The sequence below is a fragment of the Carettochelys insculpta genome, chromosome 8 (assembly GCF_033958435.1).
Source record: "Carettochelys insculpta isolate YL-2023 chromosome 8, ASM3395843v1, whole genome shotgun sequence".
NCBI lineage: Eukaryota > Metazoa > Chordata > Testudines > Carettochelyidae > Carettochelys > Carettochelys insculpta.
The window spans coordinates 52,034,974-52,054,725 of record NC_134144.1 but is presented as its reverse complement, the minus strand read 5'-3'; the positions used below and the strand labels follow the sequence as shown (position 1 = coordinate 52,054,725).

Here is a 19,752-nt window from a genome sequence, read left to right as displayed (position 1 = left end):
CAAACATTTTTAAAGCCATAAAAAGTTCTAGTCCTAGAGGAACTATGGAGGCTTCATTTGTAACTAAGACACACTTGTTTATAACAACATGTGTGCTTTTAAATGTTGCCAAGTTGCTGAGAATATCTATACTAAATAAGATCTTTATGTAAGTGTTTAAAAAAAAACAAGCTAATGTACAAGAACTGTTAAAAATAGTTTTGTCTGATGGTTAAAACCCAGCCAGACTGAAGGAAACCTGTTTATGATCTTTTTAATGCTAAAAGCTAAAAAATGTCATTTTTTCATAAGATTAATTATCATCACTTTGGGAGCAGTGAGTTGGACATTACTATATGATGTCAATTAATGATTTTAAAAAAGTGGTTTGCAACTACAGTCTCAAGTGCATTACATCATTTCTGGAATGATCGTAACACGTGATAAGCAAAGAACATTTTAACCTAGAAGTCTGAGTGTTTCAACCTCGCTTTTCTAGTAACACCCTAAGCACTTCTCGTGATCCATCTTTTGGCCTTGAAGTCACTTGAAGTAATATCAAGGGATCAAAATAAATCTTGAAACAAAAGGTAACGTAGCTATTTTATTGCACAAAATCTAACTCAACAAGGTCATTTGCTATATGCATTTCAAGGCCTTTTGCCTTTCCAAGTGCAGTGTTCTCAGATTCAACATAAATGTTAGCTATTTAGCAATCATGTGACTGATGTGATCCAGGTATTATAAACTTTGTAGCTGTATAGTTATATCTGAAAGAATGACTTGCAATAATCTGAGTTATTACCCTACTTATGTAAACTGCTATTTCACATATGGGGTGACAACGATCACTTTATGATCCTTGCTAAACTATTCAGAAGGATCCCATCCATATTTTTCATTACCTTCTTTCTGCAGTATATGTGTTGCTCATAACAATACCCAACCCGACACAATTTCCAGAGATGTCTTTTCCATTCTTGATATTAAAAAACAGCTATAAAATTTCATTTCTAAATTAATACTATGCATTTAAAAATAAGATTGGAATGATAAATACCCCATGAACATACGTATTAAACAAAGAATTACAATTTTTTACACTCCTTTCTCAAGAACAGACATTCTAAAGGTGTGTGTGTGGGAAGGGATGGGGGGGGGATGGAAGAAATGTTGCCAGCCCTGAGTTGATTGACATTTGTTTACTTAACTCTCTCTTCCTGAAAGTCTGCACACCTATTTCAACCTTGAACAGTTTCCAACTGTGGTATACTGGAACATTTTTTCATTTATTAAGTTCAGTGTTGCCAACCCAAACAAAGAGTAATCAGTGATGATCCAAGCAGACCAAGCTGTCTAGCACCATACAATGTATCTGCATACTAATTTTCAAATTCCCTCACATTTCCAGAGAACTAATGGGATCATTTTTATTCTGTTACAGCAACTCAACAGTTACTGAATCACCATCTGTGTTTTCGTTAACCTGAATCAGATATGAATTCTGTTATTGCAAGGTAGAGCAGCTTGTTTAATGATTCTTAATCTTTTCTTTAATTAAATCATGCAGCCAACCTGAAAAATCTATCTTAATGCAAATTAGGAGCTTTTTTGGCATTCACTTACAGTAATGCACTAATAAGGTTAATTTATGAAGGTTCTCTTCCAGTCTGTACAGATGATATTTGTTCACTGCATACTTTTAGCATATTGTCCCTTTTTATATTTTTTAAATAATAAAAAACAGTTATTTTTCTCTCACAAGGGAGAGAGGCTCTGATCATTTTATTGTTAGGAAAAGAAACTTAATGTGTAGGAAATGAAATACTTTTCTTTTTCGCCTTTCTAAAAGTATCTATTTACTCTGCATGCATACTCACAATTCCAGGCCTGTAGAATTAAATGGCCCACTGCAAGCACCTTCATCTCTCAGAGGGACAAATCATGACTGCAATGACATAACCAGCTGAAGCTGTCACAGTAGGTAAGGAGTTTCCCTGGAGTTTTTTTCCTCATGGGCATGAATTAGCATTTTAAAAGGAAATAGTCCATTAAAAATAAATTCTTCTGAGTTAATCTGTTACATAATTGCCATGGCTCTGAGTTCTGATGATGCCAGTCACAAAAATCTCTCTGACCATTCCAACCAAATGTAAAATGATTAAAATCTATTCTCATTGCTGAGTAAACACTAAACTTTTTTAAGCATTAGTTTTCAGCAATCACAAATAAATCTATTCTTTGTGAGAGCAGAGAATGTTGGTATTTGGATTCTACCATTTAATTAAAAATGGGTTTTCTCTCTCTGTAAGATAAACAAAAAAAAGTTAAAAGTAACAGTTTTAATGTGTATTAGTTTGTAAGTGTCCTTAAGTATATTTAGGCTATGCTGTATGCTTCTACACTCTTAAGAATATGAAGCTAGAAAATTCCAGCTGTAGTACTGTGAATTGTTGATCTTGTGAGTCAGAACCTTCTCTGTTACCATTTTCACTGAGAATCTAATAAATGAAACATGCGACTTTTTCCAGAACTTCTTTGGCATTAAGTTTTTCAAATAGTTGGCTGATCTACAGGTTTCTTTTTGTTTTTTCCCACCCCCTATTTTATGATGTTGCTGAAAAAAGTGTAATTGTCATAGAGAGTACGGTACCCAAGACCATTTGATTCCCTTCAGAAGCATGAGAAAAATTATACTTAATCTGTTGCTCTCTTTCTGCTATCTCTTGCAAACATGAATCTTTTTCTTCCACTGATTTCACAGTTAGTTAAAGTGCTTAGTACTTCACAGAAGGTGCTTAGCACCTGTAAATGTCAGATCTACGCCACATGGACAGTTAAGCTCAATGTTATGCTTATATTGCAAAAGTCCATTTTTAGTGTTTCGTTAGACGTTAGACTACAAAACTTCCCTGGCTTTAATTTGGGGCGAAGGTCCCCTCCCACTGCCAGAATAACTTAAACTATTCTCAAAGCTATGAAGGATAGATGGAGAAGAGAGAAGAACAGAGCTAGTTTTATGCCGTTCTTCTGCATCCTCAGCTTCACATGTACAAAGCAGTTAAAACAAGGACCAAGGATGAAGACCTGAGTATCCTTTAGTAAATAGCCTGTTCATCAACCATATTAGATGTACAGGTGGGCATGAACTAAGACCCAAACTCTGCCAGTCTTTATGATAATTTAAAGAATGATCCATTAGTAGGTCAGGTCTATTGCTAAACATTTGCTTTATTGAGCCAGTCATAACCTGGAGGACATATTTGCTTTGGGGTTATTTAGGATTTGATCCTTACAAAGGGCAGGTCTGGGCATTTTCATGCATAAATTCAAGGTCAAAAGTAATGGCCAAGAAATGGAGCAGATGGGAATCAGAACTTTGTTATAAGTCAAGAAGGAGTGGCCTTAGCTATTAGATTCATTTAGATGCTGAGGATTACAATTAAACTAATGTTCTCTGACTCATACCCATTCTTTGCCCACCTTCTACCCCTTTGCCTCCTGCATACTTGAGAATAACACGGTGAAGAGGCAAGGGATTTGAGGCCTAATCCATTCAGGATGAAGTACTGTGCCTAGCCCAAAATAATATTTGTACTGAGGGCTGGATTTCCAATGAGGCACAGTAAGTCATGTATCCAGCAGTGTCAGCATTCTATGGGTGCATTATCTCTCTCAACCTATGCGCAACATGAAAGTCAGGTGTAGATGGGGAAATGCCATTGTTGGGCCTAGGCACACAGAAAGTGTAAATCTGTCTCTGTTTCTACAACAAGCTGCCACTCCACTCACACTTGAGCTGGAAAGTATCAGAGGGGAAGCCTTGTTAGTCTGGATCTGTAACAGCAACGAAGGGTCCTGTGGCACCTTATAGACTAACAGAAAAGTTTTGAGCATGAGCTTTAGTGAGCACATACTCACTTCATCGGATGCTGGTCTTGGAAATCTGCAGGGCTAGGTATAAATAAGCCAAAGCAAGGGTGGGATAACAAGGTTAGCTCAGTCAGCAAGGGTGGGGCTTACTACCAGCAGTTGATCTGGAGGTGTGAGCACCAAGGGAGGGGAAACAGCTCACACCTCCAGATCAACTGCTGGTAGTAAGCCTCACCCTTGCTGACTGAGCTAACCTTGTTATCCCCACACTTGCTCTGGCTTATTTATACCTGGCCCTGCAGATTTCCAAGACCAGCATCCGATGAAGTGAGTCTGTGCTCACGAAAGCTCATGCTCAAAACTTTTCTGTTAGTCTATAAGGTGCCACAGGACCCTTCGTTGCTGTTACTTGAGCTGGAAAGTAACTTTGCTGCACCTCAGAATGATGTATCGTGTAAGTCACTCAGATCTTTATGGGATTACAACACCAGTGCTTAGAATGTGTGAAGACTTTATCTTACTGTGAATTTCATGAATTGTAAAGGCCATGAGACTTGTTTGTGCGTATGTAGCTATCCACAGTAAAAATCCTGGTGTAAATTTTTCCCTTGAATGTCTCAGCTTTTAATGAGGTTCAATAAAGTCTGAATTTATCCCATTGTTTTTCTCTTCACATCACAATACATTAGTTTTCCTCTGCTGATATTTCATAATCTTTCATACTTGCATTTGTTTTTCACTCCACCACACTTTTATTTTCTTTTTAATTTGTTGGCTATATTCTCACTATATTCCACAGCTCAACCTTTTTTTTTTAATCCAGCTTCTCCTAAGGACACCTTTAACCCAGTTACATTTCAGTTCAAATCTGAGTCAAACTTGTGAAACCACAAGATTCAAGGGGGAACGATTTGAAATTCAGTAAAACAAGCTGGCTCATCCTAAGCTCCTCCTCACCGCACAACAAAGTACAAATGTTATGGATGTATTTGTTAAAAGCAGGGAGTGATGGTGTGAGATAGATGGGTAGTTGCAGTATATGACCCAAAACAACAAAGTCCATATCATTTGCCAACATCAGATGAAACAATGGGATTCCCATAAAGGGCAGGTTCTATATGAGCCCAAGACAAAGTTCAAAGAGCTAAAGAAAACATTGAATATAATCAAAAATCCACTTTGTTGAGAGTTTTAAAAGCAAGAAGTTTAACTCAATGTAAATCTGCCACTTATAAGGGGCCAAAGCAATTAGTGTGGGAGGTATAATATTGCAATTGTCACTCCAGCAAGTAAGTAAATATTATTCTGGGTTCCAAGAAAGATGTCACTGGGGGAAATTAAGTCTTGGAACCAAGAATATATCTGTTACTGATGCAAGATCCCCATGCGATAAATAAGGCTTAAACTGACATAAACTGTGGCTAAAATATGTCCAGCACCTGGCAGGAAAAGGGTATTTCTTTAAAGAGGATATAAAAATAAAAACTAATGCCAAGAGATTGAACCAGGCTGATTACCTCTGAATAAGCCCCTTCAGTGAATAATGACATGAAGGCAGTGAATGAATCCCCATAATGACACTCTTTACCAACCAGCAAAACTTCAAGTTTTCCCAGGGCTGAAGACAATTTACCCCTGATATATCCAACCAGTAATATCACACAGACATTTTCTCCACCACTCAGATCAAATTTTTAAGATCCATAGGGAAAGAGATATAAAGCTGGAATGTACTAGGTCATGACTAAAATATTTACAGCATTGCTGGACTAATGTTAAAATGGCACAGTTGGACTCAAGTAGCAATGTCTTGGTATCTGTTTGTGTCTCATGTTCTATCTGTGACCACAGAAGCCAAAGTGTCCTGATGGTATTATAGATTAAATTATTAACTTTGCATGTCTTTTTTAGAAATGTGTATAAGTTAGTAACCATAAAGTAGAGAATTATAACCTTACAGCAAAGCTGCTATTTTGAGAATTTTAAACTCTTATTGACTCTTGTCAAGTCTGTTTCTAGATTTATTGACTCAGGAAATAAATACAGACTAAGGGAAAGTGAGATCAAGTCAATATTTATCTTGCAGATCAATACGTTTTGATACAAACCAAAAATTAAGCTCAATAAATGAATGTATTTTATACAACATGGAAGGAGACATTAATTCAGAAAATCAGGCAATTCAAAATTTCCCCATGGAATTTGACCTTTTGGATTTAATTTCTATTAGAAATTCTGTCCCTTTAAGGCTGGTTGAGTGACAGTTATCACAGTCTCAGCCAGCCAATCAGATTTCTGTAGGATTATCAAGGGAAAAATAAACAAAGTCTAAAAGGAAGTGTGTGAGGAAAGTACGGGGGTAAGAAGGTAGGGTTTGATATAAATCTTAAGATGGAGCCTGAGAGAAAGTCTGCACTCCAGTGGTGGCTGTTTAAGTGATAGTTCTACATTTACCAGTAATTACTACACAGTGATATGTGAGATACACTATCAGTGCATGTCAATTCCAGCTTAGGAGCCTGGACTTACATGCCTAAGCATCATATCTGTTTGTAGACCGTCAGCACGCTACCCAGGATTTGCTGAAGCTTAAGTATGTTATGCTGTTTGTCTGGCCCTAGTCTCACCTCATTGCTTGTTTGGATGCATCACTGTCATTCCATAAATACATTTTCTTTGCATGTTTTACGTAACACTGGTGGTTACTCTCAAGTTGCACTGGTGACCTTTTGCATGTCTGATTTACAGTCTTTCCCAATTGTGTCTGATTGTGCAGGTCTGTTGATGTGACATTGTGAATTGTTTACATACTGCTCCCATCTAACATAACGTATTTGTAACATGTCAGCACATGGACTGTAGTTAACCCCTTTTCCGTTTGTAAACTACAAAGATGACAGGTAAATCAATGTACTTATCTGTTTTGTGTTGCTGAATTCCTCTATCTGGCCTATTTACATAGACCATGATTCCTATCCTTGAAAGAGATTGCAGCTGACATTTTCTGTAGGAACCTCCTAAATAATGTAACTGGCAATTCTGATAGGATTCACTTGCTTTCTCTTTCTACGAATCAAGTACCAGTCTCTACCATAAGATGCTTATGCACATACAATTAATAATTTCAAATTCCTTTTTCTAAGTAACACTACAAAGATAAACTGTAACGGCACAGAAGTTACCATGCAGCCTTCCAAGACTAACACTACTAAATAGAGATGTGTGTTTTCCGTTAAAATGAAGAGTATGCCACCGTGCCTAAATCTCCCAAATACATATGTTTATAATACCTTACAACATCAGTACAGGGATTGGGCTTCTGACAATCTGAGGTACTCTGCCTTCACATAGGCTCACCCAAGGCATTATATCAACAATTTAAGTAAAATACTTAGTTGGACTTTGCAACCAGTTGTTTCTGTATCCACACTATGGAGCACATCTATGACTTCAAATAAGAAAGAAAATAGCACTTGACAGTTACTGTAGTTGTTATGCTAGTTGTTATGCTCACAAGCTGTCTCTGGTTCAATGATGCAGCCAAGGTTGGTGGTGTCTTTCAGTTGAGGATTGTTGTTTCCTTTTCTAGTGGATCTGCGGATGGTTAATATAACCAATCTGATGTCCACAAATTATTTTTCTGCAGTTTGGGCACACACTTCCTGGTTGAAGTGGCTGACCTGGATTGTTGAATTGGACTGTGATGTGATCTTTCCATTTTTGCCATTTCACCATTATTCTGTTCTCTTTGATGAAACTCAGAAACATGGGATCCTTGCCACAAGATCCCTTTACACTTTTGTTGGTCAAGGGCTTGGATTTCCCATAAGTTTATACTGATATTGCATTTTTTAATGTTGGCTAGGAGGATATCTCTAAATAGCTAGCTGTTTTTGCCCCCACCCCCTCCTTTCACTCATTGGCCTTGGCTCAGGTGTGAGAATATGACCTGCTTCAAGATTCATTTGTCTGGTATTCAATGAATGTGACCAGCCTGAAGGAATTAGTGATAGATGATCATAGCTTCAGTCTTGGACGTTTTGGCCTGATACAAAAAAGCTGATGGTGTATTGATCATTCCACTCAATTGAGAAGATCTTATAAAAAACTATTGATGGCATCATTCAAGAGCCTTACTGTGTATGTGACTGAGGTTTCGGCATAAAACTGGAAAGCAGATATAATGACAGTGTGGTATGTGAGAAGCTTGGTTTTGTTCTTAATGTCAGGATATTCAAAGGCATGTTTCCTCTTTCATTGGACATGATTATGGATCTCCTAATCCGTCAACTTTCTGGTGACAACAAGGAAGACAGAAAGGAGGGGAGTCTGTTTCATATTCGTTGCTGATGATTGTCATGTTGTCATGGAAGAGTTGGTGATTCTGGGAGGATTTTCTTTTCAAGGGTAGAAGCCAACTAAGGAAAATACTTAATGGAGTTGGTGAAGAAGGCACATCCTCAACAGTTTTCACAATCTGATTTGTCTCCTTTCTTGAATATAATCAAAATCATATAATTCCTAAGGTCAACTGGGATTTTTTCTAGCAGATATTTTGGAGCATAAGCTTTCATGGGCAAATACACACTTTGCCAGATGCATCTGATGAAGTGGATCTTTGCTCACAAAAGCTTATGCTCCAAAATATCTGTTAGCTTATAAGGTGCCACAGGACTTCTTGCTGCTCTTGAAGATATAGACTAACATGACTACCTCTCTAATATTTGGGATTTTTTCTGAGTTCCTGATCTTGAGGATTAAGGCATGAAGTTGGTGAGAAAGTTCTCTTCCTCCTTATTTGAAAATTTCAGCAGCGATTCCATCAGGTCAAGCTATCTTATCATTATAAGGTCTCTGGTACAATAATGTAGCACATCTCCTGAAGATATTTGACCTCCATTCTGCAAGTACTCTTTCTGGTATTTTTCTTAGTCTCAGTTACAGGAAATTGTATGGACATACGGGCCATGTAGGATTCTGGATTTCCCCTGGCAATCTTATCTTCTCCTTGGAGGGCTGGGCTGGATCTGACTGGGATTCAAAATGGATGCAAGTTTTATGTCCCTCAAAGAACTTATTACTGATTGGCTCCAGTGTCTAACTAAGGGGGTATGTTTGTACACGCAGAAATGTCTATGCTTACTGAAACCTTTCATACTAGTTTCAAAGCAGTAGTAAGTGTGGTTAACTACTTCCTACACTCCCTCTCATGTGTTTAAATAGCAATTACTTCTTTTCAATCACTCAAGGTTCCATACTGCCACCTTGTCTGGCATGTTTCCATATCAACACAGAGCAAGCAGAAACAGCTGTAATTACAGCAATAAGTGTTTTTGGCTGAACCCCATGAATTAAAAGAGAAGGAGGTTGCAATAGGTTACAATTTAAAAAAAAAACTATTTAAAAATAAAAGCTTAATTTCAAGGCCTTGTAATTGTGAATAAACCATTGAAATGTTAACCCAATCCAGTGCTGTCATAGGGCTTGTCTGAATGCACTCATGTTAACGGCACACTGAGGTGTAAATCTACCCCCATATCCCATCATACAGCATGGTGTGTCTTGATCATCCCTGTTTTGAAATGCCCCAGGATGCCATAAATTAATTTTTTCATATAGATACTGATTACAGACTGAAACAATCTTTCTGAGAGATGTGAATTACTGCCTACTTATCTTACATATAAAGACACTTTGAAGGCCAGCTACAAAGAATGTAAGATAGACATTAAAATCTGGGAGTTCATTTCTCTGAATAGACCAAAATGGAGAGGTCTGTGCAATGGGGCCAGGCCCACTTTTGGGGTCTCTGCAGGAGGAGAGACCATTTTATAAGTCCAATGGTTCAGGCTCTTCCTGACAACAATGACTACATTCACAAGACATCTGATAACATTTGGAAATACAGGATCAAGCTTGCTTACTCTTTGAGAACCCATAAAAACAAGCTTGACAATAAAATGAGTCAATGCTGGCTAAGCACTCACCTGTTGAAGTGATAGGAAAATCCAAAAACTGTTTGTCTCAATGGGACGCTAACTCTGCAGCCACATATATATAACTGTGAACAATGTATATAAGACAGATTTTGATCTCAGTTACTGTCTTTTGTGGTGTTACTACTCTGGTGTAACAGAGACTAGAATGCGACTTCATTTATTTATTAAATAGGTATTTATACTTATGAGTAAATAACCTATGCCTATTAGTAGTTGCAGGAGGAAGGGAAGTATCCTTGCTGCTACCAGTTTTAGTGGTACTGTAATGCAAGAATGGACTGTTTGGTCCTGTGCTATCTCTTAGTCACCTTGCTATCACAGTGTACCTTGTTTTTAATGGTCAGTTATTACCATATGTATTTGTGGTGCATTTTTGAGCACTTCAGTCATATTACACTTTTGTTTTATGAGTACTGTGCAAATCTATTGATTCCACTCTGTCTAGGATACATACCATTTATTCAGTGCCTGCTATTGTAACACAGACTTGAGAAGGGTAGTGTAGAACTGTATGTCCCATGGACAGCTCCAGGAGAATTGGCACACAATGCCCTCGGCAACCAGTTAGTTCTATTTATTGCAGGTGAATGGCTCTTACCTCCTGTGTGTGTCCTTCCCTGTGCCCTTGAGAAAGGTTAGCTGCTTCAGGCATAGTAGCTATAACCAGCCAGTACATTCAGGAGAGAATTGGATGTGCAATTGAAGTTGGCCACTGCACAGTAAGGGGCAAGCAATGGGAAGATTCTTTGTTTAACATGCTTGTCCACGTACCTGCCTACAGGCCAGAGACAATCTGGTTCTTATTGTATAGATTTGATACCCTTTCTCTTTTGGGAACATTTTCCTCTCTCTCTCTCTCTCTCTCTATGTGTGTATATATATATATATTAAATGGTCCTTTGGGGAAGATATGTGCCCAAGTGAAGTGAATTCTGAATGTGTATCACGAGACATACAAAATGTGTTTGATATATTTTTGTAAATGCTTGAATATTGGATTCATTCACACTCTAGTTAATGACCTTCCAGTCACACACACAGGGCTTTTTGCCTCCAAAGAATCTCCAAGTGTTTTGCAAACTTAAAATGAGATGCAATCCATACACACGAATCACTTCACCTAGCACTGGACCCCAGCCAACGCCTGTGAAGAGAAGCACAACACTTGATTAACAATATACACAACACTACACAACAATTTAGGGCAGGAAATGAAGAATACCTTTGCAAATTAAACTACAGGAGGAATTTAGGTAGGCTGAATGTAATTACTCAAGTTGGATTTTAGCCAGGGCACTGCAGGTATGGTGAGTCCATTCCCTGGAAAAGACAGTAGTGTGAGTTCAGTAGGAAAAGGTCTGAAAATGATTTCATGTACAACACTGTTCTTGGTATATTATGGCTTCTGTGGAAGAAGTGTAATGGGAAAATAAACACCTATGTTGATCTGTAGAAGCCCTACTTGTAGATAACTATAATTTTAGTGAAGGTGATATGATTTTATTTGAAATAAAGTGGAGAAACTTGCCCATTTAACTCCCCACAATGCAGCGAAGTATATTTCTCATCAAGCATTAAAAGGTACCATTTGTTTGATATTCGTGTGATGAATTATTAATTTTATCACAGCTAAGATGACAGCTAATATTAGAACATTAAATTATTAATTTTGAAATGTGGCAATAAAAAAAAAAGAATAAACACAATTTGAGACACATTTTAGGTAACACTTGACTTTCTTACATATTCTGCTTAAGAAAATAAAAACATCAGGGCAAAGGAAAAGATTAAAATGTTCCCAATTCATTTCTCTACCAACACAGATAGCATTTCCTGTCTACTCTACTGAACTCTGATATTACATATTATACATTTGCTATGTCAAAATAGAATGTTCATGTAATCTGCTTGGCTGCACAGGATACCTGGGCCAATGACTAAAGAAGAAGAATTCAGAACCCTAACACATTAATGACTTCTGTATTCAGAAAAGCCGCACCTACACGTTCTGGCTACTTCGAAGTAGCCGCGCCAACTTTGAAATAGCGCCTGCCATGACTACACGTGGCGGGCGCTATTTCGAAGTTGACATTGACATAAGGCGGAGAGACGTCGAAGTCGCTATCCCCATCAGGAGATGGGAATAGCGCCCTACTTCGATGTTGAATGTCAAAGTAGGGCACATGTAGCCGATGCGCCTCCCGCAACATCGAAATAGAGAGGTCCACCATGGCGGCCATCAGCTGAGGGGTTGAGAGACGCTCTCTCCAGCCCCTGAGCTCGATGGTCGCCATGTGCAGAGGCCCCTTAAAGCTCCCCACCCCCTGCCTTCCTGTGCAGGAAGCTGAGAGAGCGTGCAGGCGGCAGCACAGCCATGCGGCCAGCCTGCACATCTCACAGCAGCCAAGAGACACCCCACCAAGCAATCCCAGGGCACCCCCCCCAAGGGCAGCCAGGGCTCGCAGGCTGGCAGCCAGCCTGGGAGGCGGCAGCGGGGCCCCTCCTGGATGGAGGCTGAGCTTCAGGACCTGCTGCGGCTCTGGAGCGAGGAGGAGGTGCTCCAGGTAACGGGGAGCAAGAAGCGTAAAGTGGATGCATTCGCTCAGCTGGCCGAGGGCCTGGCTGCCCGGGGTCACCCTGCCCACACGCCTGACCACGTCAGGAGTAAGGTGAAGGAGCTGCAGCAGGGTTACGCCTGGGCCCGGGATGCGGCCAGCCGATCTGGAGCCGCCCCCGGCACATGTCCTCCCCTCCGGCCACTCTTGATACCTCAGCCGATGAGCCCCAGCAGGCCCCGGAGGCGGAGTCCACCCTGGAGGCAAGCCCCGCACCCCAGGGGCCCCCCCAGGAGCCCACCCCTGGGGGACCAGAGGAGGAGGAGGAGAGGGGGATCCTCCTCCAGCGATGGGAGGCTCCGGATCACCATCCTGTCACGGAGCTCCAGCAGGGCGTCCACCCACTGGGTGTCCCCCGACCGTGGGAGCGGACCATCAGGTATGTATCCCCCCGGTGCACACCCCCGGGGTTGAGGGGCAGGGGCAACAGACATGACCAGGGCCCTCCACATGCCCAGATGACCATGGCCTCAAGGACAGCAGTGGCATGTCCCTCAGAAGAGTGCATCAGCCCCTGCCCCCCCAGCATGACAGTGCCATGCCCCATCCCTGGGGATGGGGGGTGCGGAACCTAGAGTCCCCCGGGGGGAGGAGGTGGGACACCCATCATCAGCAGCAGCATCTCCCGGGGACGGGGATGGGGAACCAGCGGCAGAGGGGTGGGGGGACAAGGGCCACAGCTCGGGGGCCACACTAACGGCTGTCTCCACTCTTCTTCCCCCCGTTTTCCGCAGCTGCACCATCGGAGGGAGCGGAGAGCGCCGGCAAGTGTCAGTGGTCCCAGAAAGCCCACCGGGGCCATCATTCCAGGTCAGCCCCTTGGCAGAGCACCAACCAGCCCCAGGGCTGGGACAATGGCGGACCCAGCACCACCCACGGACGGCGATCCTCCGGCGGCTGCTGGAGGTCTTGGAGCAGCGCCTGCGGATGGAGGAGCAGTGGCTCCATCTGCAGGAGCGGGCGCTGGCCTGGCGCCAGGAGGCATGGGGGGCCTTTATGCGCACCTTCAAGCGCATCGTGGACTACCTGGTCCCCCATGCTGCGCCGGCCACCGCTCTGCCCGCCCTGCCTGCTCCACCTGCCGCTCCACCCGCTACTCCACCTGCCGTCGCACCGCCGTCCGCCACCGAGGGGCCCTGGGGCCTGCTGACACCCACTGGCCATATCGACGAGTCCGCCCGGTCCCCAGCCAGCCCTGGCCAGGGCTGAGGCGGAGGTGTGGGTCGCGGCCGCCCACCCCCAGCACTGAACATTAGGGGATGCGGGGCCCAGGACGTGCTCTTGGATGCTCTGTGGTGTGTGCGTAGGGGCAGGGAGTGTGGTGGAGGATGGAGGGAGGGTGCAGTGGGGGCCCTGCTAGCGTTCACCTCGCGGCCTCATCGAAATGGGCCCGCAGGGCCTCCCAGACCCAGATCCCTTCGGGGTCCACCTGGCAACTGGGGGCAGCGGGTGGCTGCACATTGGCCCTGCCAGCCTCCACAGCCCAGCCCTGAAAGAATGCCTCCCACTTGCTCTCGACCAGGTTGTGGAGGGCGCTGCACGTGCCCACAATCTGGGGGATGTTGGTGGGGCCCGCATCAAGGCGGGTGAGAAGACACCTCCAGCGCCCTTTGAGGCAGCCAAATGTGCGCTCAACCACATGGTGCACGCGATTCAGGCACACCTTGAAGCGCTCCTGCCTGGCTGACAGATGGCCCGTGTAAGGGTGCATAAGCCAGGGCTGGAGGGAGTATGCCACGTCTGCGATGACGCAGAGGGGCATGGTGGTGTACCCCACAGGGATCTCCCACTGGGGGATGTAGGTCCCCGCCTCCAGCTGGCGGCACAGGCCCGAATTCCAGAATACCTGGGCGTCGTGGGTGCTGCCAGGCCAGCCAACATATATGTCCAGAAAGCGGCCCTGGCTGTCCACCAAGGCCTGGAGGACCACTGAGCAGTAGCCCTTCCTGTTTAAGAAGCGTCCTCCACTGTGCTCCAGGGCACGGATGGGGATATGGGTCCCATCCAGAGCTCCGAAGCAACTGGGGAAGCCCAGGGTGGCAAAGCCCGCGATGGCGGCATCCGGGTCCCTAAGCCGCACGAGCCTGTGGAGGAGCAGGACGTTGATGGCGCGGACGACCTGGAGGGAAAGGACATGGGAGAGCACCAATGAGGGGTGTGCAGGGTGTGTCTGGCCCTCCCCTGCCAGGGCTGCCTCCCCCCTCCCCTGCCAGGGCTGCCTCCCCCCTCCCCGTGGGTCTTCTTACCTCCATGAGGACAGCCCCAACGGTGGCTTTGCCGATGTCAAATTGCTGGTCCACGGATCGGTAGCTGTCTGGAGTGGCCAGCTTCCAGACAGCGATGCTGACCCATTTCTCCATGCTGAGTGCACACCGCATGGTGGTGTCCTGGTGCCTCAGTGCGGGGGTGAGCCTCTGGCATAGCTCCAGAAATGTCTGCCAGCTCATGCGAAAGTTCTGGAGCCAGCGGTCGTTGTCCCACTCTCCGAGCACCAGCCACTCCCACCAGTCGGTGCTCGTGGGGTAGCTCCACAGCCGGCAGCGTGTGCGGCGGGGGGGGTGGGGGGCTGCAGGGTCTGGGGTTGCTTCCTCCTCCCCTGGGGGCAGCTCCTCTTCTGTGGCTAGAATACGATCAGCTGCCTCCTGCATGGCATTAAGCAGGGCGAGCACTGCTCCTACAGGGGTGGCTGGGTGGATCTCTGGCAGCTGCTGCTGCTGCTGGGGGTCCATGACTGCGTTGCCGATGTGTTTGCCTATGGCTCTGCAAACCGCGTGCTGTGCAGGCTGAGTGTGTCTGGGAGGGGCCCTTTAAGGCAGCGGCTAGCTGTTGCCCCCGAAGTGCTAGTCCGCCCTGTGACCCTGTCTGCAGCTGTTCCTGGCACCCTTATTTCGATGTGTGCTACTTTGGCACGTAGACGCTCCCCCCGCAGCACCTACTTCGATGTGGTGCTGCCCAACGTCGACATTGAACGTCAACGGCACCAGCACTGGAGGACATGTAGACGTTATTCATCGTAATAGCTTATTTCGATGTCGCTACATCGAAATAAGCTATTTCGATGTAGCATACACGTGTAGACGTAGCCAAAGAAACATTTGAAAAATGCAAGTTATTTTTAGGATGTAGTAGGTCTATTATCTTTTTAACCCTTTTAAACCATCTTTATTTTTCATTTTTGCTTACTTCATGGTTTAAGGGACATTAAAACTTCAATCCCTGTATTTTTGAATCATGGTTTGTTTGTTTGTGAGGTTTCAGTCATAAGAGCCAGTGCAGGATTTACCTGGTTCTGGTTCTGTGCTATTGGCTGATACTAACTTTATTTCCTGTCAGATGTCTCTTTTGTAAACATTTCTCATCCACTATTCTCCAAATGAGGATGGTAATTGCAAAACCTTCCTTCCTCTGTGCCAAAATAAGGAAAGTTCCCAAGTGCGGTCCTGCTCCCCATTCATGACAGAAGGGACTTTGAAGTTGGGCATATATTGGGCAAAGCTGGGATGTTGAACAATACATATCTATTTTTAAAAGCAATACTCCTAGCCAAAATAAGACAAACAGCTGTTGATCTCCAAGCTTCGCTAAGAATTAATCTAGCACAAAGCTGGATTAACATCTATTTTAAAAACATTATATTCCTGCCCACATATGGCGATTATTTATTTCACAAGCATTAGAAAGCCCTAGCTGTGTAGGGTATTAGATAGGCACATTTCAGACACATACAATATTCCCCTTACAAACCATTGTAGGGAGAAAAAGCTTCTGCTCCCCATGAGTTTAGAGAGAGAACTAGTCTACATAAAATGGTCCATAACTGACTGCAAAACTATCTCCTGCCACTGAGGAGGTTAAATTTTGGTGCAGTTACACACATTACGTACCATAATGGAAGGTGTAACAATGCAATATTGTTTCATTGTAGTAGAAGATCTGATAATATAAGGCGTGACTCTGAAATGGACCTTGATCTGTGAGGTGCTCAACACCAACATCTATTTGTACTTAAGGATTTGATCACCTGCAGGAATTGCTCACCATCTTGCAGGGTTAACCCATCAGTTGCATATTCAACAGGTTCTTACTCAAGTGCTTAACATTAAACAAGTCAGTAGTCTTACTAAAGTTAATTGCGCTACTCATTTGCTTGTATTAGACATGTGATTCTTGAATCACAACTTATGATACGAAAAACTGTTGAAGAAACGTGGATTGAGGAAACTAGTCAAAAGAAGAGGTCTCAACAACACTAAGGGTGTGTCTACACCACAAACTAACTTCAAAATTAACTTCGAAGTAAGGGGCTACTTTGAAGTAGCCTGCAGAGCATCTCACTTTCCCTTATTTCGAAGTTAACATCAAAGTAAGGGATGATAACTCTGAAGTCATTACTCCGTTCCTGGGAATGGAGTAGTGGCTTACATCGAAGTTTAACTTCGAAGTTAATGTGCTTGGAAGCTCCGCAGTCCTTACTTCAAAGTAAGGAGTCCGCCAAGGAGGGCACCCCGCCCCCCGCCCAGAGGATGGAGACAGTCTGCGGCTCTATGGTCCCTGCCAGCTGCCTTAAAGGAAGCAGCTCCCTGGCAACCCCAGGCAGGAAGCTGACAGCATGCCACAAGCAGGGGCAGCACAAGCTCTGCCTTGGACTGCCCCTGCCCAAATCACCTGCCATCCTCTGCAGCCCCTACCCAGCATGGGAGGATCCCTTTCCCCCTCCCCTCTGGGGGCTGCAGAGGAGGGGTCCAAGTATTTGCAGGGCCTGGGCAAGGGCTGCACCAGGAGGGGACCCCCGTGGACAGAGACGGAGCTGGGGGACCTCCTTGCTCTGTGGGGAGAGAAGGAGGTCCTTCAGCAAACCAGCACCTGCCAGCGCAATGCCGAGGCCTTCGACCGGGTGGCCAGCGGTATTGTCACCTAAGGACACCCTGACTGCCACAGTAGCAGCATCTGTATCAAAGTGAAGGAGCTGTGCCAGACGTATATCAAGGCCCATGACGCTGCCAGCTGGTTGGGGGCATGGCCCGTGCACTGCCCGCACTATCTGGAGCTACACAGGCTCCTGGGGCCAAAGAAGGCGGCCAACCCAAACCATGTGGTGGACACCACCAGTGCCCCCCAGGAACAGAGTTGGGGAGGTGGGCCTCTCTGGCACCACCAGCCCCCTGCGCGGAGACCGGCCCACCAAGACTGAGGGCGATGAAGAGGGCTCCAGCGATAGGACCCTCATCATTGCCTTCCCCTCCAGAACACCAAGCTGGGAATCATTGAGCTGGGCCTCGCCCCAGCCCCAGGAGGTCACAGCTGGTACATTCGGGGTGAGTGGGACATCACAAGGGATGGGGACAGGGCCCCTCCAAGAATAGCCCCACGGCCCACACATCTGAGGATGGGAGACAGGGGTAGCATGGGCTGATCCTTACCAAGGGGGAACCCGGGCCAGCAGGGAACTGGGGCAGGGGAGCAGGGAATCCAGCCACCCCCCAGGTCAGAAGCCAGCACTCACAGTCTGTCTTCCTGTCCCCTTCTGTCTCCACAGGTCCCTTGCCAGTTGGCCAACCATACAGACCTGAGAAGGCCACAGTTGCAGAAGGCTGGGAGGCTGCTCCATCTCCCAAGCCTGCATCCTTCCATGGCCGTGGCCAGGCCCCTTGGAGATGGCAGTGGAGGGATGAGAAGGAAGCCGCTAACCTGGTGGCTGTGTGGGAACTGATGGGGGTGCTGCGGGATTGGCTGACAATGGAGCGGGACTTATGGGCAAGGCTGGCCAGCAGCATGGATGCCATGCTGCAGGCCTTGGCTGCCAACCTCGCCCAACCTCCTGCCTCCTCACCAGGCTTTTCAGCATCTACCCCTCCCACAGCCACCCCTCGCACAGCCACCCCTCCAGCAGCTGCCCCCCAGCAGCTGCCCGACACATGGCGGACCTGTGTGGCTGGGGGAGGGAGGGCAGCGCAGGGCAGGGCAGGTGAGGCCCTGTGTGAAGGCCCAGCACAAGGCATCCTGGACCCTGACCCCATCCTGCTGTGCCTCACGGCACAGGGCAGCAGGGGGCTGCTCATAGCCAGCCCCCTGGGTCGCAGCCCAGCCCTGCATAAAGGGCTCCCGGCAGCCCTTCACAAGGTTGTGGAGGGCACAGGAGGTGGCAATGACCATGGGGACGTTTGGGAGGCTGACATCCAGCCTAGTGAGGAGACTGAAAAACCTCCCCTTCAGCCTCCCTAACACCCACTTGACTGTGCCCCTGGCATGGTTGACATGACTGTTAAAGGTGTCCTGGGCCAGTGTGGTGTGTCTGGTATAGGGCCGCATGAGCCACGGGTGCAGCAGATAAACGGTGTTGGCCACGATGCAGGGGGGCATAGCAATATCCCCAAGTGGGAGCTCCCATGGGGGGACATACGTGCCCTCCTGCATCCGGCGTCCCAGCCACGAATTCCAGAACACCCTGGCATCATTGGCCCTGCCCGGCCACCCCACACACACACCCAGGAAATGGCCCCTCACGTCTACCAGAGCCTGGAGTACCACCGAGTGGTACCCCTTCCTGTTTATGTGGGTGCCCCCGCTGTGGTCTGGAGCCTGGATTGCAACATGTCTCCCATCCAGGGCCCCAAAACAGTTGGGGAAGCCCAGGTCCATGAACCCAGCTGTAGAGGATCTGGGAGGAGCAAGTGCAAGTAGGTGCCACAGAAAAGAACCTATAGTTAAGGAAGGTGCTGAGGAGGGTTGTGGACACATTTGAAGGCAGCTGCTTTCATGGGGTCCGTGAGCTGGAGCCTGGAGAAGACAGTGGGCCTGAGCTCCATGCATTACCATTACAACATGGCAACAGGATAAGTTTTGTTTAAGGGGTTTGTTCTATCTTCTGCCATTTGAATGGACCACAGAGTCTACGATATTTGGTTTCCTCACTTTTCACGATGCAGAACAATGACGCGAGTAGCTCAACAAACAGCAAGCTGGTGCCCCAGAGAAAGTACCTAAAATAAAGGCTTCTGTGAGCCTGAGGTAAGCAATGAACTTAAAAGCATGAGATTTGGAGGGCAGCTTCATCACAATATCCATGAAGGTGAACTTGGTCTTCCATGTGGGGAAGGCAGAGATGATTGTAATTAAGTCAAAGTGGGTCAAAGCACACAGAATTGCAAAATACACCTTGTCTACTCAGACACTTATAAGCAAAGAGTGTGATGGTGCCTTGATGTGCTGTGTGGTGGAGATCCCCACAGAGTTCCTCTCAGCACCCCAAGCTTTGTACCAATTGTTCCCAGAGAGAGGGAACAGCA

General features: G+C 45.7%; 1 long non-coding RNA gene across 1 annotated transcript; it reads left to right on the top strand.

The window, feature by feature from the left end:
- The first annotated feature begins 515 nt into the window (after positions 1-515).
- LOC142017229 (uncharacterized) lies at positions 516-18,025 on the top strand. The gene is made up of 3 exons (XR_012646488.1): positions 516-569; positions 1,424-1,496; positions 18,003-18,025. It is a non-coding gene; the product is annotated as an uncharacterized LOC142017229 (long non-coding RNA).
- Positions 18,026-19,752: the final 1,727 nt, after the last annotated feature.